We start from the raw sequence: 23,580 nt of genomic DNA, 5'->3' as shown, positions 1-23,580 counted from the left end.
CGTAAGACAGAAGCAATAGATACGTTTAGAATCATGGATGGAGGCCAGTAAGGTACGCGTCTGTAGATTTGATGGAAAGCTTTGATATTTTTGCTAAAAAAGTACATATTTGCTATATTGGTACATAGGGGGGCTGGAATTTAGAAAAAAAATAAAAAGGTGAACTTAGCCTTTAAAGGCAAAGGGGGGTCCAACCCGGTACCAGAAATGTGTACCCAATAAAGTGCCCGGTGAGTGTATAGTCCTGAAAGTTGTTTTTCCTTATAGAAGCATGAAATTGTGATTTGGTTGATTGTTATGGGCACCACATACACTAATGCTTCATACACACAATCAGAGTTATGGTTGGAAAAAGGTCTGATGGTTTTCCCAACGGAACTCCGCTCAAGCTGTCTTGCCTACACACGGTCACACCAAATTCCGACCGCCGAGAACGCGGTGACGTACAACACGTACGACGGGACTAGAAAAAGGAAGTTCAATACCCCAGTAGCCAATAGCTTCCATCTCGTAGTTGAATCTGAGCATGCGTGAGTTTTTGCGCTTCGGAATTGCATACTTCCCGATAGAAAGTTTTTCCATTGGGAAAATTGAGAACATGCTCTCAAATTTTTGCTGGCGGGAATTCGGCCAGCTAAATTCCAATGGAGCATACACACGGTCGCATTTTCCCGATGCAAAGCTCTCATCGGTCTTTTGCTGGCCGAAGTCCCGATCGTGTGTACGCGGCATTATAGTCTTCTTGCAGATACTTTCACATAGCAATACTTGGATTTAAAGCGGAGGTCCACCCTAAAATGGACCTCCGCTCATCGGAATCCCCCCCCCTCCGGCGCCACAATTGGCACCTTTCAGGGGGGAGGGGGGTGCAGTTACCTGGATAATCCAGGTAACTGCACCCACTTCCGGGATAGCTGTCTGCGGAAAGGGGCGTAGATTACGCCCCTTTCCGCAACTGCCCGTCCCTTTGCGCAAGTGCCCCGCTGCCTGCTGGGAAACACACAGTTCCCAGAGGCAGCGGGGACCGTCCGGATTGCGCCGCGCGGCTCGCGCATGCGCAGTAGGGAACCGGGAAATGAAGCCGAAAGGCTCCATTTCCTGATTCCCATACCCAAGATGGCGGCGGCAGGACCCGACAGACGACCTAGTGATCGGCTTCGGGTGCCGACATCGCGGGCGCGCTGGACAGGTAAGTGTCACTATTTTAAAAGTCAGCAGCTGCAGTATTTGTAGCTGCTGGCTTTAAAAAAAAAAAAAACGCGGAGTCCCGGTGGACTCACGCTTTAAAGCTTTGTTATACTGGATGAAACTCCAGGCAGATTCAGGAACAAAGAGCAGAACACCTGACAAAAAAATAAAAAGATGAAACCCAATCCTAGCAGAAACCCCATCACACCTGTACAGACAGCACGTCACCGAACTCCACTAGTATAAAACGCTCTGCTGAAACTACATAGGTGGGGTGGGGGGGGGGGATAATTTACCTCTGTTTTTATACAGCTGTTGGCTTCTGGGACTGCCAGCCACTAGAGCTGCACAATTCAGGCTAAAACGAGAATCACAATGTTTTTGCATAGCATAAAGATCACGACTCTCTCACGATTCCCGCGGCGTAAAATCTTTCAAATTATAATCCATCATTGCTTGCCCTTATTTGGCCCTTGGGGTGCTGTTCATCTCACAGATATGAGACACTATTGCTCCCAATGATAATAAAAATGGGACACTATTCCTGCTACTATAACCAGAAATGGGGTACGGTTATGCCCCCTGGTACCAAAGATGGGGCAGTAAAGAAAACTCCCTGAAGCCACACGTCCGTGTTGTCCCTATACTGGGTGTATGAATCCAACCTCAGCCTGGATTCCAACCAAGCCATGTCCTAACGTGCTTCACTCCGGCCCTCGGAGCTTAGTCATAGGTCCAGGACTAAGCTCCGAGGGGCAGAGCGAAATGCATTGGGGACATGGCCTGGTCAGATTCTCGGCTAATGTTGCCATTCATACACCCAGTATAGGGACAAGACGGACATGCAGCTTCGGGGAACCTTTCTTTACTGTTAGTGATTATAAGAGCTGGGGTGAGCTCCCTCCCATGCAGACACTGCCAGTGTTGGGTGCTTGAGATTCAAACCCTATTCCAGTGAGCTTGAGCGGCACAAAAAGCAGTCCAAGGTGGCATCAAAGGCTGGGCACTGTTTTTCCTGCAACTGACGCCAGGACAATTTCTATCCACTGGTCACCGTCCAGCCCCCCCTAAAGTCTGAAGGACAGTAAACTGTTCCTTTGTTTAAAAAGTTCGGAGACTCCTGCCCTAAACGATTGGACAGCAGTGAGCCTCATATAGAGTTTGACAGGCTGGCGGCAGCGAGACTGGAGGGGACATCTTTCCCCTTCATTAGCAGCTAAATGCCCGCGTACTGGGGCAAAATGCCCAGTGTGCACGGGGCCTTACTTGGAGGAAGATGAAGAGAAATGACAAAATTAAGAGAGGTGCAGGAAACGCAGCGATTGCAGGGCACTTCCTGCATCGCATCGGTGTGAACACAGTCTTTATGTCAAATGTAAGACCGTGTCATTTTGACATTTTTTATTTTTTTACTGGCTAGCTGGTAAATGCTTGTTCTGCGAAAAGCCCTTCCACACACACCTTTAAAAAAAGCTCATTATAAATTGATTGGGGCAGCTGCCATTTTGTGCAACTTGCTGGATTTGCCTCGGGGACACTTTAGAGGGGTTCGTTTGACATTGTGCCAGGGTGGATTTGATTTAAATTATTAGTAAAAAAGGTTTGATTTAAATCAACTTGATATAAATCATAATTTTTAAAGAGCCGCTGTCATCTGTCTCGCATCGGCTGCTCCTCTGACCCGCTGTTGGCTCACAGACAGTCCCATTCACTTTAATGGGAGGGCTGGAGATGTGGCAGCGACAACAAGGTGAGGGATGCCCGCTAACAGGCGCTGCCATGATGGATCTGAAATGACAGGTGCTCTTTAAATGTAAGGACTTATTCCTGCTGGCAGTTAGAATCTTTAATATTTGCAAACAAAATTAAGGTTTCCTATTTAGAACATAATAGAAACTGTTAAACAGCGTAAATGTTTTTTTTTTCCGTTTTGCTGGATAGCTGGTAAGTGTGCTGGGAATTTTTTTCTTTATTGTGTTTGTTCTTCTGTAGTCCGAGTCGAGTTTCTAACCCAACTTTGAAGAATCCTAATCCAGAGATACTCTCCTTATTTAAAAAAACGTTATAAATGACTTTGTGCGTAGATCACAACACTGTATGACTGGATGAAAATCTTATTAACAAAAGTTGTTCCACTTGTTTGACGTAAGTTGTGATCCAGTCTGCTACTTAAAGTTTAAACATTGTCAACATCTCCACAATGTACGTCAAAGAGTATCTGCAAGGGATAATCACACCGGGGTCCTTGCAATGCCTGATGTATGTGTGTTATGCAAGGCAGGTGTGAAGAAATACTGTAAAGTAAGAATGCTTTCAGAAATATATATTTTCATTGTTTATTTTTAACAATTTACAAAATGCAAAGTGAGCGAACAGAAGAAAAATCTAAATCAAATCAATATTTGGTGCAACTCCCTTTGGCTTCAAATTAGCATCAATGCTTACACTTGCGGGAATGGAGTCGGTATTTTACAGGATTGGAGTCAGGTATACGATTAACCAATTATACCAAGCAGGTGCTAATGATCATCAATCTCACATGTAGGTTGAAACAGTCATTAACTGAAACAGAAACAACTGTGTAGGGGGCTTAAAACTGGGTGAGGAACAGCCAAATCTCCTACTAAGGCGAGGTTGTGGAAGACTGTTTCATGTCACGGGTCATGCAACATGGCAAGACTGAGCACAGCAACAAGGCACAAGGTAATACTGCATTAGCAAGGTCTCTCCCAGGCAAAGATTTCAAAGACTGGGCTTTCAAGATGTGATGTTCAAGCTCTTGCAGAAAGACTAAGGAACGTTGAGGACACTATTGATCAGGCAAGGTCGAGGACCGTAGACGCAGGGGTCGACTAAGCAAACAATGCAGTTGATGAAAGTCACATCATGCATACTTCCCTTTGACATCAGAAAAGAGGTCCAGCAGTGTCATCAGCACATAACTGGTGGAAACCAGTGGGACCCAGGTACACCCCCCATCTACTGTTTGGAGAAGTCTGGCCAGAAATTGTCTTTATGGAAGGACTGTGGACAAAATACCATACCCGTGGTAACAAGGCTAAGCAACCTACCTATGCAGGAAAGCATAGGAACTGGGGGCGTAGAAAAATGGCAGCAGGTGCTCTGGACTGAGAAGTCAAAAATGTGCAATATATGGCTGTAGCAGGAGGCAGTTTGTTGGTGAAGGGCTGGAGAACGGGACTGTCTGCAGGCAACAGTGAAGCATGGTGGAGGTTCCATGCAAGTTTGGGGCGGCATTTCTGCAAATGGAATTGGAGATTTGGTCAGGATCAATGGTGTCAATGCTCAGAAATATAGGCAGAATGTGCTCATTGCCCGTCAATGGCTCAGAGAAAGAAGATGGAGACTGGAAGATTTGATTGGCTGAATAAACAGTCATATTTTGCCCAAGTGTGTATGTTTATGCACTGTGCAGACAAAATTTACTCCAACCTTGCATCAGGACAACTACATTACTGAGCATAAAATGTCCTACCCTATATAATGAATTCCTTCTCCAGGATTATTTGGCCAGGAGGTGATTTCACAGATTGCAGAGTCATTCTAGACATATAATCAGTTTACCAGGTTGTGTAAGTGTCACCTGATGTCTATGGGCACCTTTACACTGAAAAACAGTGTCAAACAGTCTGCACACCAACTGCACAAACATTGACTTGTCTGAACTCTTGGTTGCCCAAAAGGTTCTTAGCATTTTCCGGTTAAGCCTATTACCCAGATAGACTATACTATCAACGTGGACTTAAAGTGGAAGTTTAGTCAAAACTTAATGCTATACCTACTCTCTGCCACATTCTAAGCCTAATCTATCTAGCCCTGTAAAGAAAAATATCACTATATATACTTTACCAGCTCTGCTGCCGCTCCGGTCTCCAGCGGTGGAAGCTGTGTGCAGGAGAAAGCCGACAACGGCAGGGAAATGCCTGGGAAGTGACATCACCCATAGACTTACTATGGGTCTCCCGTTGTTGGCTGCCTCTCCTGCACACTCCTACACAGACAAACTCCCGCTGACAGCTCAGCGTGGGACCTGGAGCGGCTGGAGAACAGAGTGGGTTTAGCGTTAGTTAGATTAAACTTCCACTTTCAAAGATTTGCTATGGTACTGTGAATATTTAGAAATGATAATGGGGCTTAATGCTCCGTACACACGATTGGGCTTTCCAACCAACAAAACCGTGGATTTTTGTTCGAAGGTTGTTGGCTCAAACTTGTCTTGCATACACACGGTCACACAAATGTTGGCCAACAATTTTGAATGTAGTGACGTACGGCGAGCCCTTTTGGCTTCTCCTGCTGTTTTTGGTGAGCACCGATTCCGAGAATGCGTGGACTTGTGTACACATGAGCAGAAAGTCCGACAACAAAATTTGTTGGCGCAAATTTTGAGAACCAGCTAGCCAACATTTGTTGGTGGAAAGTTCGACAACAAATGTGCGATGAAGCATACACTCGGTCAGACTTTCAGCCAACAAGCTCACATCCAACATTTGTTGTTGGAAAATCCAATTGTGAGTACGGGGCATAAGTAGTACCCTGCACAAATCTTTTCCTCCTGGAAAAAAGAAAAAAAACAAAATTTCTGAGTTTAGAAATTCTGTGCCTTTTGTGGTATATCTACAGCGTGTGATCATTTAAAGCACTGTTCAATTTGGAGTGAGATTTGGCAATGTCACCATTGTGCTGATCACTGTTCTCCTTGCTGGAGAAGAAGCTTTGCCTGAGGATTCACAAAGCTAGGATGGACCCCCCTGCTTCTACTTCATTCATTGGATCTGTGCTTCCTCCACCTCTGTTGTCGCTTCTTGAAATCTACCCCACCAGTCATCAGGGGGCAGCATCGATAGAAGCAGAAAAGCATTACTCCCCTACCAAGATGGTCATCTGTGCACAGAGCACAAGGTAAGTCAGGAATAAGAAAAATACAGGCTGCAAAAAGGCCACAGGTAATACTGGTCTTTTTTTTTTTGTGCAAAGCTTTAAAGGGTAACTCCACTGGCACCTACGGATCGCAAAATTTCTGATTTTTGAAAGAAAATTGGTTCGGAATTAGACCCTTGTATGGCCTGCATAACTCCCAATACTGCTAGTTAGGCTATGTAGATAACCAAATGTCAAAGTCTGCACGTGAATCCTTCTTTATAATGCGATTTTTAATTCGGCACTTCCAGCAGTTACAACATGACAAATGCCAACAGGTTTCGTCCGTAGTCTCCATACAGGGTATGCAGATGGGACACTGCAAAAAAAAAAGGCAGAACAAGACGACACAAATACTGGCACATGTTATACACCAAAAGGCCTCCAGGCATGATAAAAACAAGTCTGGCTTAGAGCACAGGAACGACATTGGCACAATGGCAACGTACTGTTTGTAACAACATTTCTCAGGATTGCTAAGATATACACAGCAATGCACAAGCAAACAAAAAACACACATCAGTCCAATAAAATGTACAAAAGACAAGTGGCGTCACTTCTCCGCTGTGTGGATGGGAGGTATTGTTATCTGGCTGGAAATGCACCTGTTCACATTTATATTCTACGCAACAATCTGCACTGTGATGTACAATACCGATCAGGAGTACAAAAAGTCCCCACAGCTGTACCAAACCTAAGATACTCGGTGATGATGGTCACACCAGGTTACTGTCGTATTAGGTCTATGGTGTCTTAGAAGAAACAAATATAACTATACATAGAAACAGAGATCACCCCGACATCAATACTCTAATGCCCCGTACACACGATCGGATTATCCGAAAAAAAAATATTGGATGTGAGCTTGTTGGTGGAAAGTCCGGCCGTGTGTACGCTCCAGCGAACATTTGTTGTCGGACTTTCCGCCATCAAATGTTGGCTAGCAGGTTCTCAAATTTTCCATCAACAAATGTTTTTGGACTTTCCGAACATGTGTACACAAGTCCGTTGGACAAAAGTCCACGCATGCTCAGAATCAAATACGAGCCAAAGATATAACTAGTGTTCGTAATGGAGATATCACATACGTCTTGTACGGGTTCGTAATTGTTGGCCAACATTTGTGTGACCGTGTGTATGCAACGAGACAAGTTGGAGCCAACAACCTTCGAACAAAAATCCATGGGTTTGTTGTCGGAAAGTCCGATCGTGTATATGGGCATTAGATGCGCTATAAGATCTATAAATCTGGTTTATTTGTATAGGTTGAAATTAAATACATACACGGGGAATATATAGTGACTGTTTCTCCTTCTCTGTACAAACAGATTGGTCTGCCCACTCTGCGAAAACTATGCACTTGTTGGGTTGGGTCAGTGCCGGGACAAAGTCATCTAGAGCCGTGTTTCCCAACTTTTTTTCAGTCAAAGAACCCTTTAAAAAATGATGGACAATCTTGAGGCACCCCATTCTAAAAAGGTAAAAAAACTATTCTAATAATTTTATATAATGCAGCAACATGCACACATGTGGGACTCCCAACATTGGAGGAGGTCATTTATTCTTCCAAAGAAAATACACTTTTTGAAAACTGGTACTGATTAGTATTCTAGGGTTTCTCTTCTCCTTCACTCAGTTGATGTGACCCCCCCCCCCCCCCAACGCTGATGGAGAGGGGCAGAGGAGGGTCAAACAAGCATGCGATGCAGGAAACTTACATCCTCCTTATCACATGAGGAGGTCATTAGAACTCCGGCAGCTAGAAGGTTGTAATGGTGTACAATGAAAACCTGTAGTTTTATGTAACTAAAAAGGCAGCCTTCATCCACATGCTGGCTTGTATAAAATTTTTGGGTATTTTTGCCAAGGCACCCCTGAAGAAACCTCAATGCAACCCGTTTGTAAAAGGCTGATCTAGAGCCCAGGGCAAATATGCCAAAACCGAGCCCCCCCTCAAATTTATAAGCACTGTTTTAGCAAAAATCATCCCCCCCCCCACAAAAAACGTAACACAAATTTTCATGCAAACCTCCTAAGCATCAATTCCCCTTCCTCCCAGTACAAATCGGCTCCCCTGCTGAAATCCCCCCTCCCAGCACAAATCTTTGCCCCCCCCCCACACACACACACCATAGCTTAGGTGCCCCTCCAGCCCAAAACATGCACAAATCTTCTACCCCCTAAAATGTCCCCTCCTAGTACACTCCAATTCCCCCCTCCCAGCACAAATACCCCCTCCACACCTCCCCCCCCCCCCCCATCCCAACACAAATCCCCCAAAACAACAACACACACACACACACACAAATTTCCCCTCTTAAAACAATACTTACCCCCTGCCCCCCCACCCTCAAAATTCCCCCTTCCAACACAAACACCCCCCAATCTCACTCCCACCTCCCATGATAGCACAGTGCTCAGGGCAGCTGCCACTCCTGCCCACCCCTTGTTCTGGCCCAAGGTGGGGCCGCACACTGATTTTTGCTGGTGTGCTACTAAAACTAACCATGATCAATTGCAACTGCGATCATTGATGAACTGTAGGATGGATAGCTACAGTGGAATAGAGACATTTAAAAAAAAAAAAAAAAAAAAAAAACAAAACACTGAAACAAAGCCAAAGACGCACAGCGTTTCTGTGCAGTGCGCTCCACAGCCGCAACTGAGATATGTGAATCAGCTCCATAGAGAGCCGGTCACATTCTCCTGCTATGCGAATTGGATGCGAGTGAAACCCCTCTATTAAAAACTAAAAGAAAAGCTTTGCCTTTAGTTATAGTTTGAAGTGAATCTGTTGCTGTCCAAAAAGGAGTCCAATGTAAATGCCCATATACTGTACAACTCACATTGGGAGATGAAGAGTCATTTAGGGTCTTCTGCACCTGTACTGAGAGGGAACAAGCTGATGACCTCATTGGTCTGTTACTCATCATTTACTATTCAGTCACAGGGCAGGGGGTGGGCAGCGACCAGGCTATACTGCTGACCTGTTGGATTGGAAGGTGAATTTACCAACCTTGCTGTCTGTGGAATTCACACCACTGGCTGGACAAAGTTACAATTTTTTTGCCAGCTCCGATATTTGGATGTTCACTGTGCATTAAGTAAAAAAAAAAAAAAATAAAAAAATAAAACTACTGGACAAACAAAGCGTTAATGCAGGTTTGGAAGCATGCCCTACGTTTCCTCAAATACACAGCGACCCCTCGATGCATACACATTTCAGTATGTTTTTTGCATACATTCCTTATATTCTTGTTCTGGTGGGAAAGCAAAGTGAGAAAATCTTATTAAGTGCGTGTCTCAGCAAGAAAACCGTTTATTTGAAACATTTGACAGAACGTCTCTTTCCACAGATTTTACCGCTTGCAGGCATGTGAGCGAGGACTGGGAAATCAAACTCAGCCACTCTCACAGGCACTGGGGAAGGCGGATGGGAAATGGGAAGCAGCGATCCCTCCACCGTGTGAGTAATGCTCTCCGGCTTATTTCTCAGGCAGAGAGCAAGAAACCACAAATCAATTCATTATTCAAATTGTCCGTATGAAGAAAAGGTGAATTTTCATTGGTTGATCTTAGGCTTCCATATGGTTCCCTGCTTTATTAAAGAGATACTACTGCCTAAAGAAAACAGAATTGTGCTGGAAAATGAGGTACAGGAGATTATATAATATATATATGTATGAGAGCGAGAGAGCGCGCGCGAGAGAGGGGGGGGGAGAGCGCGCGAGAGAGAGGGGGGGAGAGAGCGAGAGAGAGAGAGGGGGGGAGAGAGCGAGAGAGAGAGAGGGGGGGAGAGAGCGAGAGAGAGAGAGAGAGGGGGAGAGAGCGAGAGAGAGAGAGAGAGAGGGGGAGAGAGCGAGAGAGAGAGAGAGAGAGGGGGAGAGAGCGAGAGAGAGAGAGAGAGAGGGGGAGAGAGCGAGAGAGAGAGAGAGAGAGGGGGAGAGAGCGAGAGAGAGAGAGAGAGGGGGAGAGAGCGAGAGAGAGAGAGAGAGGGGGAGAGAGCGAGAGAGAGAGAGAGGGGGAGAGAGCGAGAGAGAGAGAGGGGGGGAGAGAGCGAGAGAGAGAGAGAGAGGGGGGGGAGAGAGCGAGAGAGAGAGAGGGGGGGAGAGAGCGAGAGAGAGAGAGAGAGAGAGGGGGGGAGAGAGCGAGAGAGAGAGAGAGAGAGAGGGGGGGGAGAGAGCGCGAGAGAGAGAGGGGGGGAGAGAGCGCGAGAGAGAGGGGGGGAGAGAGCGCGAGAGAGAGGGGGGGAGAGAGCGCGAGAGAGAGGGGGGGAGAGAGCGCGAGAGAGAGAGGGGGGAGAGAGCGCGAGAGAGAGAGAGGGGGGGAGAGAGCGAGAGAGAGAGAGGGGGGAGAGAGCGCGAGAGAGAGAGGGGGGAGAGAGCGCGAGAGAGAGAGAGGGGGGGAGAGAGCGAGAGAGAGAGAGGGGGGAGAGAGCGAGAGAGAGAGAGGGGGGAGAGAGCGAGAGAGAGAGAGGGGGGGAGAGAGCGAGAGAGAGAGAGGGGGGGAGAGAGCGAGAGAGAGAGGGGGGGAGAGAGCGAGAGAGAGAGGGGGGGAGAGAGCGAGAGAGAGAGGGGGGGGGGGGGGAGAGAGCGAGAGAGAGAGGGGGGGGGGGGGGAGAGAGCGAGAGAGAGAGGGGGGGGAGAGAGCGAGAGAGAGAGGGGGGGAGAGAGCGAGAGAGAGAGGGGGGGGAGAGAGCGAGAGAGAGAGGGGGGGGAGAGAGCGAGAGAGAGAGGGGGGGGAGAGAGCGAGAGAGAGAGGGGGGGGAGAGAGCGAGAGAGAGAGGGGGGGGAGAGAGCGAGAGAGAGAGAGGGGGGGAGAGAGCGAGAGAGAGAGGGGGGGGGAGAGAGCGAGAGAGAGAGAGGGGGGGAGAGAGCGAGAGAGAGAGGGGGGGAGAGAGCGAGAGAGAGAGGGGGGGAGAGAGCGAGAGAGAGAGGGGGGGAGAGAGCGAGAGAGAGGGGCGGGGGAGAGAGCGAGAGAGAGGGGCGGGGGAGAGAGCGAGAGAGAGAGGGGGGGGAGAGAGCGAGAGAGAGAGGGGGGGGAGAGAGCGAGAGAGAGAGGGGGGGGGAGAGAGCGAGAGAGAGAGGGGGGGGAGAGAGCGAGAGAGAGAGGGGGGGGAGAGAGCGAGAGAGAGAGGGGGGGGGAGAGAGCGAGAGAGAGAGAGGGGGGGAGAGAGCGAGAGAGAGAGGGGGGGAGAGAGCGAGAGAGAGAGGGGGGGAGAGAGCGAGAGAGAGAGGGGGGGAGAGAGCGAGAGAGAGGGGCGGGGGAGAGAGCGAGAGAGAGGGGCGGGGGAGAGAGCGAGAGAGAGAGGGGGGGGAGAGAGCGAGAGAGAGAGGGGGGGGAGAGAGCGAGAGAGAGAGGGGGGGGAGAGAGCGAGAGAGAGAGGGGGGGGGAGAGAGCGAGAGAGAGAGGGGGGGGAGAGAGCGAGAGAGAGGGGGGGGGAGAGAGCGAGAGAGAGGGGGGGGGAGAGAGCGAGAGAGAGAGGGGGGAGAGAGCGAGAGAGAGAGAGAGGGGGGGAGAGAGCGAGAGGGGGGGAGAGAGCGAGAGAGCGAGAGGGGGGGGAGAGAGCGAGAGAGCGAGAGGGGGGGGAGAGCGAGAGAGAGAGAGGGGGGGGAGAGCGAGAGAGAGAGGGGGGGAGAGAGCGAGAGAGAGAGGGGGGGAGAGAGCGAGAGAGAGAGAGGGGGGGGGGAGAGCGAGAGAGAGAGAGGGGGGGGAGAGAGCGAGAGAGAGAGAGGGGGGGGAGAGAGCGAGAGAGAGAGAGGGGGGGGAGAGAGCGAGAGAGAGGGGGGGGGGAGAGAGCGAGAGAGAGGGGGGGGGGAGAGAGCGAGAGAGAGGGGGGGGGGAGAGAGCGAGAGAGAGAGGGGGGGGGGAGAGAGCGAGAGAGAGAGGGGGGGGGAGAGAGCGAGAGAGAGAGGGGGGGGGAGAGAGCGAGAGAGAGGGGGGGGAGAGAGCGAGAGAGAGAGAGAGGGGGGGAGAGAGCGAGAGAGAGAGAGAGAGAGGGGGGGGAGAGAGCGAGAGAGAGAGAGAGGGGGGGGGAGAGAGCGAGAGAGAGAGAGAGGGGGGGGGGGAGAGAGCGAGAGAGAGAGAGAGGGGGGGGGGAGAGAGCGAGAGAGAGAGAGAGAGAGAGGGGGGGGAGAGAGCGAGAGAGAGAGAGGGGGGGGAGAGAGCGAGAGAGAGAGAGGGGGGGGGGAGCGAGAGAGAGAGGGGGGGGGGAGAGCGAGAGAGAGAGGGGGGGGGGAGAGCGAGAGAGAGAGGGGGGGGGAGAGCGAGAGAGAGAGGGGGGGGAGAGCGAGAGAGAGAGGGGGGGAGAGCGAGAGAGAGAGGGGGGGAGAGCGAGAGAGAGAGGGGGGGAGAGCGAGAGAGAGAGAGAGAGAGGGGGGGAGAGCGAGAGAGAAAGGGGGGGGGGAGAGAGCGAGAGAGGGGGGGGGGAGAGAGCGAGAGAGAGGGGGGATCTTTATATACTTTTTGTTTATAAAGAGCATATGCCTGGCCAATATAAAGCACAAACACATTCATATACATCTGTATATGCACATTTCCCCATGTTTTGTCTCTCTTAATTGCTGTAAAGTACAGAAATATATTTGGAGATCCTGCAAGAAATCTCGTAAGATCACAATTTCATATAATGAGCTGACAACACTTCCACTGCTACACCAAAAGCTTAAATAGTGTTGTCAGCCACTGCCTTTGATTTGCCTTAAAAAGTGGAATTTCATCCTAACTAGTCTTAAGAGCTGGGGGAGGAGAAGCAACAGCACACTGATCTTCCCAGTGAATGGCTGTGCAGCAGGGGTGTGTCAGGATAGTACTGATCATAGGAGTTCCCAGCACAGCTAGAGAACTGACCCCACAGTGTGCTCTCATGTTTCGTGTTGTCAGTTAATAGGAAGGCAGAGGGACTGACAGGAACACCAGGGATTTCACACAAAAGAAACAATACAAAGATAACAGAATACTTTGTCATACAAGTACATAGTACAGAAGCCACATATCAGGAATATGAAATGTTGGGGTAACAAACACTTCTGTCCCCATCCCCCCTCCTGACACCTATGATAACTAACCTGTGTAAATAACATGCATTCCACTTACCTTCTTTCAGCTCGCACTGATCCAGTCACGTGATCTTCAGTGCCGCTGCAGGAGAGAGAACAGAGCAATACCACCCATAGGCTTCAATGGCCCCGCCATTGTCGACACTCCCTCTTCTCCCAGCAGCAGCACTACGTGACTGGAGTGGCCTGAAAATAGGTAAGTATAGACATATTTCTTATACAGGTTAGTGAACATGTTAGGATGAGGAAGGGGACCATTTTAAAAGAGAAGTATGGGTTTACAAATAATAAAAAATAACCTAGGTGGATGCAGCACTGGTCCGATGCAGCATCTGTCCCATCACCTCTGCACTGAGAACTGAGCGATCAAACACCGCTGATCACCGTCAGTCACCGGCTCTCTGCTCTGCCACTCCACGCTCACTGGAGTGCTGGGCGGTGCAGGAGGAGGGAGCGGCTGGCTCAGGCTCTCAGCGGCTCACTGAGAGGCTGAGCCAACAGCCGGTCCAGGTATCTGTGTGGATCCAGACTGTAAAGTCGGGATCATTCTGTGGCCATAACTGGCTGAGTGACGTCAGGTGACAGCGGACTTTACCAATGTTGTCTGAAAATGGGTCCCAGGAGTAAGGAACGAACTGCGCTCCATAGGAGAAGTAGGGCCAAAAAAGCTTTAAAAGCAGAGTTCCACCCAAAAATGGAACTTCCGCTTTAACTGAAGGTGACCCCCTGCCATGGCATTTTTGAGGGGGGTGGAAACCCTCTTTTTAGAGGGTCCCCACTTCCTCCCAGCGCACCGCAGCACCGAAAGGGAGATCACCCCCCCCCCCCCTCAGCAATCATCTGGGACACGTCATAGGTCCCAGATGATTGCCTGGTGGTTCGTGCATGCGCAGTGTGTTGCTGGCTGTGAAACAACAGCTGAGCCCCCACAGTGACAATGCCGGCGCTGCAGAGAAGAGGGGGGAGACAAGCATCAATCCCCCGCATCGCTGGACCCTGGGACAGGTAAGTGTCCGATTATTAAAAGTCAGCAGCTGCAGTATTTGTAGCTGCTGACTTTTAAGTGGAACTCCGCTTTAAGAGTAGTTAGGATCAAGCTGGAATTTCACATTCAATTCAATTCTCTTCCACTGAACTACAGAACACCTATCCCTCTCCTTATCTACATAACCTAAGAGGGAGGTGTTGTGTAGCGTAGAGCAGAAGAGAACTCAGGCAGGGATGACAACACTGCAGAGGATTTCAGTGCAGCAGAGACAGTGTTGTCAGCTTACAACAGGAAGTCAGGATTTCACTGCATTTCTAGTAAAATCAACAGGAATTGTTTGTGACTTGCAGAGACAAATACATGGCGAAATGTATGTTTATTGCAGAGATGTACTGAATGGTTTATTTTTTGTTGTTTTCTAGACTTCACACTTTAAAGTATTCATAAACTGAGCCTGAAAGTTTTTGTGCCTCAAAATATCCTGTGCACATAACACAGGCCCCCCTGCCAGGAGAGGTGGCGAAGGTTGTGCTGCAAATTGGGCCAAACTCCTCCATACAGGAACACTGAGATGTTTTTGCCATGGGGCTCTGAAGCAAGATCTCAGCAAAACAACTAAAGCTGAAACCGTTTATAAAACAGATTCCTCCTGCTTCCTGTTGTGCAATTCTTCCAAAGACTTGCGGAGCGGCTGCAGCCGTAAGGAAGAGTCATACGAGTTTTTGTAGATGCCGGGAAGTTGAGCAGGCAGACAGCCAAGCTTGTACAAGTAGTTCTCTCTGTTACAGTCACACTTGAATAATGCCTAGTCATATTTAAAGAGGCTGTCCACTTCCACACACAAAGAAAGACCTGCGGGAAGTGGGAATCAGAGCCCGACAAGAGTTCTAGGGGGGGAGCTGTGCTTATTCTACACAAAACTGCAGATCTGTCATCGTTGCATAAATTTTCCTGTGAATGCACTCCACCCATTCTTAACTTCGTTCTACATTAACAATTTATGAACACGACTACATGTGACACAATGTAATGCTTTACCACTCTATGTTACCCAAGAATTGAGCTTGTGGTTTCATTGGATCCTTCGGAATATTTTGTCAGTGAATAGGTGGCATTGCTTAAATTATGTAAAAGAGTGGCTTTTTTTTTTTTTTTTTTTTAACCTTAAAGTTCTTGAGGCTCAATTCACATCTATGAATGTTGCTTTTGACCATTTCTGCGGTGCGTTTTGCTGTGCTTTCTGCGTTTTTACTGTGGCTTGCTTTTATTTATTTTTTTACATTTCACTGTACATAGCCAGTTTTCTAAGAAGCAGGCCACCAATTCCTTAACAACCAATGAGTTATCAGCTGTCAGCGGGCTTCCTTGCCGACCAGCTGTATGTAAAAAAATAAAAATTTGCAAAGTTCACAAAAAAACAAAAAACAGTGGTCTGGTGTGGTTTTGGAGGAGTGCATTATCATAGGTGTATTTTAAATAAGAATAATTAAGATAAAAAAAGAAGAATAGTAACCAAAAATCCAGAGCCCCCTCCCTGCCCCAAAGCACCGCACCCTCTCGATGTTGGGGCATGTGGCCCGGTATGGTTCAGCCGGGAAGGGGGCACTTGCTATGTTGGGGAGACCCCACACCATTTTATTTTTATAATTTGGCGAGGTGTCTCCCCAACATCTATAGCAAAAAAACAGGAAGGGGGAGGAGTCGACTTGAGTGTAGTATTAAAATGATGACTTTAATAGCAATAACACTTACAAGATGATAGAAGATGCATGCTCGTCAAAGTGCAGTCCTGGCATTCCACATGACTCTGTGGGTCCCACCTCTGTTCCAGATAGCTGGCTGGAATGCATCAGTGTTTCTCCAGGAGCAAAGGAACAAAGCAGCTCCGCACAGACCAGCATGGACCGTGGAATAGGAAGTGATGTCACCGGTGTCTGATTGGACCTAGGCAGAGCATCTTGTCAATCTTGTCAATCAGGGCTTCAGTGATGAAAGGCTATGCGCTCTGAGCCGACTCCTCCTTCTAGAGGCCAATAGATGGAGCAATCAGCTCCGAGCGCATAGCCTTTCATCACTGAAGCCCTGATTGACAAAGATTCCAGCTCTGCCTAGGTCCAATCAGACACCGGTGACATCACTTCCTGTTCCGTGGTCCATGCTGGTCTGTGTGGAGCTGCTTGGTTCCTTTGCTCCTGGAGAAACACTGCGATCGATTCCAGCCAGCTGCTCCGTCCTTTCCAGCTATCCGGAACAGCGGTGGGACCCACAGAGCATGTGGAATGCCAGGACTGCACTTTACTTTGACGAGCATGTATCTGTCATCTTGAAAGTGTTTTCAATCTTATGCTATTAAAGTCATCATTTTAATACTACACTCAAGTCGGCGCCTCCCCCTCCCTGTTTTTTCTTTACATGTCTTACAGAGTTCTGGACACACTGAAGAATGGCTGCCTTCCTTTTTAACCCTTAATACCCCTTTCTATCTCTCTCTCTCCTTACATCACCATCCAGCTACTACAGCCACAGACTATACCCCTAAGGATTACTCCACCTGGAGCGCCAGATAAACACCGACTATACTGTTAAACCAACGTCTATAGTGAGTGCCCCCCCCCCCCCCCCCCCCCAAACCATGCCAGGCCACATGCCCCAACATCGGGAGGGTGCTCTGGATTTTTGGTTGCTATTCTGTTTTTATCATTTAAAATATACCTATGATGAAAATGAAAGAGCCTTCATTTCTTTGCAAGTGGGCAAACTTACAAAATCTGCAGGGGATCAAATCATTATTTCCCTCAGTGTGTGGGTGTGTGCATATACGCCCACACACAATGTATGTATGTATATTTTGTATGCGCACACACACACACACACAGTATAGATTATTATTTATAAATGCCTTCAGCTACATTTGACATCAGTTTGAAACACTTGCGATCTTTCAGCGATTATGACGGTGCACTTGAATTGCAGTCGTCCTCCTAAACTGCATCAACCTGCTTTTTCATTCCAATCCACTTGAACGGGAAGAGAAGCAGTTGTGACAAAAAAACACACCAATCAACACAAGGCCTAAACCTGGCCATGGGTGATCCTCTCCTAGTACAGTTGGTGCTGTATATAAACACCTTGTAAAAAAAAAAAAAAAAAAAGAAGAAGAGGTATAGGGAGTTCAGCTTAGTCAAAAATAAATAAATAAATGAATGAGTGTCAAACAAAAACACAGCGTCTTACTAGCAGCACAAGCTTGCTCAGAGCGGCTCTTTCCTGCACTTTCATCATCTGACCTGAATCCACTTCTCCTCCTCCGGAGTGCGATCAGCACAGCACACAGCGACCTCAACTAACTGAACAAACCTGCAGCCACCTTCTAGACAGCCAATCAGACAGAAAAAAAAAAGAAAAAAAAGAAACAATGATGGCCTTGGGTCCATTTTATTTTTTACTATATGCATACAAAACTTTTTAGGGCTCCGTGTATACTGGTCATGTAACCCCGTTGCATGGGGCTCCGGCGTGTTGCTGCAGGTGGAGGGCACAGGTGTCCAGTCCTGCTGCTGGCAGCCTGTCAAACTCTATGAAAGTCTAACTGCTGGATAAAAAAAAGTTTAGGGCGGCGTGTGCCCAGAGACAGGTGCCTGGAATGCTGACTTCTTGTGTTCCAGGAATTCATTCCTAGGCACCATACTGCCCTACACATTCATAGCTCAGTGCGCTGTCCTCCTCCATCCAGCAGCTGTCAGCCTCTCAGAGTTTTACGGGCTGCTGGCAGCGGGGGCTAGACGGGACACCTGTGTCTTAAAACTGAATCTCTCTTTCAAAAAAAAAAAATCAGTCGTGTCCATTAAAAAAAAAAAAAAAAAGTTAAAGTGTATCTACTGCAATATTTATGGAATGTGGAGGGATTAGAACCCCCTTTCACATATTTCTGCCGTTTGTGTCCCCGCTGGGTGGATTTCTCCTATCTGCTCTGGTGACCTAGGAATCCATGCTTACACACTTTCCTGACACCAAGAGAAAAATGGTGACAGGGAAGGTAGCTCCAGCACACAGCCTGCAATTGACAGCCGTAGCTCTGTTCCTGTGTGAAAAAGGGGGGGGGGTGTCCCTTCCCTCCAATCAGCGCTTAGAGCTCTCCTCACTGAGCTCTGCAGAGTGTAACTTCACTTTCCCACCCCCTTTTTTCTGACAGCTCAGACCAGCTTTAAAAATTCTGGACTTTGAAGAGATGTAGAGAAGAGAAAACTGCATATAAATAGGTACAACTTACACAGGAGGATTTGTTGCATCTCTGTATCATCTGAGGCCAGACACTTTACTCAGTATATGTAAAGGGTTTATAACCATTTAATTTCTGCTGCGTCGCCACCGATGGAAAATCTCAATGGGACACAGGCAACAAAACTGCTGCAAAAGTTTACATATTCTGCTGTGGCCAGGGGGGTAACATGACGAACATAAAATGTTGCAAAAACACTGCTTTGTCATTTAAAAAAAAAAATATAAAATCATCTTCGGCTCAGTTCGCACCTTAAAGTGGTTGTAAACCCTTACAAACCACTTTGACCTACAGGTAAGCCTAGATTAAGGCTTACCTGTAGGTCCAAGCAATATCTCCTAAACCTATATGGTTTAGGAGATATTTGCCCAAAAACGGGCACCGCTGTCTACGGCGCTTGCTCCTGTGTCAGGTAAGTGACACATAATGGACTACTATGCGATGCATAGTAGTCCATTATGCTTTACCTTTGCAGGGAATGAAAGAGGAAGTAAACTCATCAGGGTTTACTTCTTCTTTAAAGGAGAACGTGTGTTTTTTTTTTGCGTTCGTGTTACTAAACCCACAACTGTAAAATCAGTGTGTAAATGCAGCAAAGCATGCTGGTTATACTTTGTGGAACCTAAGGGGTTAATCCTCTGCATTGTGTAAAAAAGGCTTTTTTATCCTGTTTACACAGATCCTCCTATTCTTGCATTGTCCCCATAACATGTCCGGATAAAGCCTGGTAAAGCTCCGGTCAGGACTGTTGTACTAACCATGCAAGATTAGTTCAGTGATCTCCCCCCTGAGCTGTTGTGTTCTGAAAGGGAGGACATAACCAACTCTTGCTAATGTGCACACCAAAATGCATGGTGCCATAGCACCATGCCATAGCACTCATGCATTTTGGTGACATTCTGCTCGTGTGGGCTTTAGACAGAGTTACTGACTCAGGCTGCACATGCTCAGTTGGGAATATTGCTAGAGAGTGATTTATTTTTTATCTTGGGAAAGTGCATGTGATCAGCACTGTCCAGGCAGAGGGTCAGGGGTCCTGCATCCTGATAGGACAGCCAGTGCAGTATGCAAAGTATGAAAACTCCTCCTACACGCTTTAACCAGACACTAAGGCCTCATGCACATGGACGTTTTTACAGCCACTTTTTTGAGCGTTTTTTGCAGCTTAAAAACGCCTGTCCATGTTAGTCTATGGCTTCATGCCCACCTAGGCGTTTTTGAGCTGCAAATGGCATAGGCGTTTTTAAGCTGTAAAAAAAAACCCAGGACCAGTGCGTTCCGTGGCGCGGAGCTAGAGCTGTAAAAACGTGAATCGCGGGAAAACGCGCAAAAACGCGTATAAACGCGCAACATATTTTCTTTGTTTTCTGAATGCTAAAAAAAAAAGAGATGCGTTTCTTTAAAAACGCTACTTAACGCTAAAAAAACGCCAATGCAAAACGCGGTAAAAATCGCGTTTTTAACGCCAATTTTTCCAGGCGTCGGAGCTAGCTTTGCAGCCAGTTTTTTAAAACGTCCGTGTGCATGAGCACTAATAGAAGTCACAAGACTGCTATATACTGCTAATGAGAAAAAGGTACTATATTTATATTTATATTTACTAAGATAATTGCATTTCCATGTTCTATGCACTGTGGGAGACAAGATATAGTGAATGCAGGGACCTGGGTTTAGTAACCCTTTAAAGTGTTACTAAACCCACAGCAGTAAAATCAGTCAGTATATGCAGTAAAGCATACTTGTTATACTCACGGTGGAAACTAAGGGGTTAATCCTCCGCATTGTGTAAAGAAGCTGTTTGACCCTGTCTTCTCTGATCCTCCCCTCCTTCCACTGTCCCCCTGGACAAGTCCGGGTAAGACGGCCTTTGGAGTCAAGCGTCACATGCTCAGTTTGGTGTGTATTGCTAGAGAGGTTTTATTTTTTCCCTTGGGAGGGTGCATGTGATTAGCACAGGACCAATCAGCACTGTCCAGACATGGGCAGACAGAGGGTCAGGAGCCCTGCATCCTAATAGGACAGCTCAGTGCAGTATGAAAACTTCTACAAGCTTCACAACGAACTGATATAAATCACAAGACTGCCAATATACTGCTGATGAGAAAAGGTATTTAGCAGTTGATATTTGCTAAAATAATTGCATTTCTATGTAATGTGTACTGTGGGAGAGACCAGATATAGTGAATGCAGAGTCCTGGGTTTAGCAACACTTTAAAACCCACTTTGTGATTTTTACCTACAGGTACGCTTATAACAACGCTTACCTGTATTTAAAATAAATATCCCCTTAAATTTGCAGGACACCAAACTGATAAGTTAATGACTCCCCAAACGCATATCGCAAATGCAGCACATTTGCTTGCACTGGATTGCATGGTGGTCTCCTAACTGATGCCCGGGTGCCAGATAAGTCCCTTGCTTGCTTTTATCTGGCCCTTGGGGCACCATTTCATATGCCGATAGCAACAATGGGGCACAATTTCGCCTTTAATAAGGTCATAAATTTAAAAGTGGCTGTGCAAGAAATGGACAAAAAACGGCCTGATATTTTAAAAATCAAGCTGCACCAAAATGCATGGTGCTATGGCATGGTGCTATGGCATGGTGCTATGGCATGGTGCTATGGCAAGAGTTGTGAGGGTGCCATTAGGAATTAAATGACACCACCACGCGTCTGCAAAACTGCACATTCAGGGAAAAAGTTTGCCCATTTGCACACATTCCCACAATGCACTGGTATGAACAAAGCCTCACTGTGCACTGCAAGCACTTTGTAACCATTCAAGTCCCAAATTACACACTATAGATGCTCCACCTGCACTGCAGAATGGGCCTGACCGTGACCTTCCATGTGCGGAGTGCACAGAGGAGACAGGAGGCTGCTGTGTGACAATCATGTGAAAACACCGCAGATGATCAAATCTTCTATATTTGTCAGCATGTGAATGGCTTTGTGTGACCTGAGGAGAGGTCTCTTTATTACAGCAAGAAAAGGAGGAAGCATATAAAATCTTCCATCAGATTGTGTGCTTCCTTCTATACATATTGTCATCGGGCAGATGGCCGGGGGTGGGGCAGAGGGTCCCCATTTTCCGGTATATTTGCACAACTCATAACTTCGGGCGTATTCACACACTTTCCTGTAGGGGAAAATGAAAGTCAATGGAGCTGTGATATCCAATGTCAGCTGCTGCATCCAGTGCTGGGGAAGGGAAAGGCAAGGTTCATACTGAACTGCGGTGAGGGAAACCCACGGTCCATGCGACTTTGCACTTGCCGTGTGTTGTGAACGTGGCGTGGGAATCTGCAGCAAGTGTCAATGTCAAGTTAATGACACCTCAAAACATATTTGCTTGCACTGGATTGCATGTCGCAAAAGTACCATGCGATTTGGTTGCTGTGCGTTTCCAGAAGTAGTGCATGCACTATTTTTGGTACCATGCACTGGGATGTGAGTCCTTTTAAAATGAATAGGCTCAAATCGCACTGCACTGAATGACATGAGAATGCACAGTGCGTTCCTGTGTGATTCATAATTGAGGCTAAGGTTAGGTTCACACATGCCATGCGGGAACCAGTGCGATTCCAGTGTGGGTTCCCGCATCGCATGTCGCCCGCAAGCAGTTCACGCTGTCCTATGCGAACCGCTGCGGATGTTGGAACAAAAGTGAACCACTTCAATACCGGGCACTTCCCCCCCTTCTGCCCAGGACAATATTCAGCTTTCAGAGCTGTTGCACTTTTTTTATTTTGTTTAGCAAAAAATTCTAATTCAAAGACCGAAGTGTAAAAAAAATAAATAAATAGGTTTTCTTTGTTTCTGTTCTAAAATTTTGTTTTCTCCTTCACTGACTGGCACAGATGAGAAAGCACTGATATTTCAAATTGATGGGCACTGATAAGCAGCACTGATGGGCACCGATAGATGACACTGTATAGGCAACACTGATGAGGAGCTACTGATAAGTTTACTGAAGATCACTGAATGGCATCTGAAGGGCACTGACAGGCGTTACTGATGGGGCACCGATTGGCACTTTGATGGGCACAGACTAGCACCTCTCGTGGGGGCTGCACTGATAATGTGCGGATCATCAGCGCAGACCCCCCCCTCCTGTCAGAGTGAACCGAGGAAAGCAGTTTACCACAGCTGATCACATAGTAAGGCGCCCCCTGCAGGATGAAACACGGTGATTGTTGCTACCGACTATACCAGCCGCTTTCAATATTTGCATGTAAAATCTGGTAGGCTGGTTGTACCAAAGTTAAAATCGGGTACAACCAGCTTGCTGGATTTTACATGCGACTATTAAAAGAAGCTGGTATAGCCACTAGCAACAATCGCTGTGTTTTTTCAGCAGGGATGGCTTCCCCCGCCAGCCTGCCCATACAGGATTCTAATCTCGGGCCAGTTCTGAGCTGGCCGAGATTCGAACCGTCTATGGCCGGCTTTAGGGTGCAGACAGCTGCAGAAGGTGAACGCCTGAATAAATTCCAGAGTAACTAGGCAGCCAGACTGATTGTAAATGCAAAGTTTAATGGTTGACAGGAAAGTAATTTTAATGAATAAAGCCAAAGACCTATAGCCCAGTCCCTCCTATATAGCATAGTCCACACCTGAGCAGATGACAGACGGTGCAATCAGGATACACAACAAGACCTATAAACTCAATGACCTCTTCAAGCAAGAATGTCATGAATCCACCTAAAGCTAGAGCCTGCGTAATTCATTAACTAAATGTAAAGTGCTGCAACTTACATAGAGAAATGAGCTTTGCATGTCACAAGTATTCCCCGACTCAAAATCCAGGATCTGATCATATAAGGCTTACCAAGGTGATAAGTGTGTTGGACTTTTATTGTCCACAACCAGAGGCAGAAGTACCAGGGTCGCATCGGGGCGACCGGGCCCTGACATTCCACCACCGCAGAGGGGCATAGATGGCAGGAAGGGGGTCCACTGCAGAACACATGAAAAGGTCTGGCTGCAGGACTCTAATAAAAGGGCCCCATGACTGGAGTAAAGGGCCTCAGGCCCAGAGGAAGAGCCCAATGGGGGGGTCAGGGGGGCCCCTTCTTACTGAAGGTTCATGTCGTGCCTCTGCCCACAGCAGCCTTTTCAACTT

At 47.6% G+C, this 23,580-nt stretch overlaps 1 protein-coding gene across 1 annotated transcript in view; it reads right to left on the bottom strand.

Moving 5' to 3' along the window:
- Positions 1-23,580, bottom strand: part of GNG12 (G protein subunit gamma 12) — a 207,463-nt gene that overhangs the window by 9,068 nt on the left and 174,815 nt on the right. The gene's annotated exons all lie outside the window — the stretch shown is intronic.

Source organism: Lithobates pipiens, unplaced genomic scaffold, assembly GCF_037356315.1.
Source record: "Lithobates pipiens isolate NorthernLeopardFrog02 unplaced genomic scaffold, aLitPip1_a1.2 Scaffold_23, whole genome shotgun sequence".
Lineage (NCBI taxonomy): Eukaryota > Metazoa > Chordata > Amphibia > Anura > Ranidae > Lithobates > Lithobates pipiens.
This window is presented reverse-complemented; position numbering and strand designations above follow the sequence as displayed.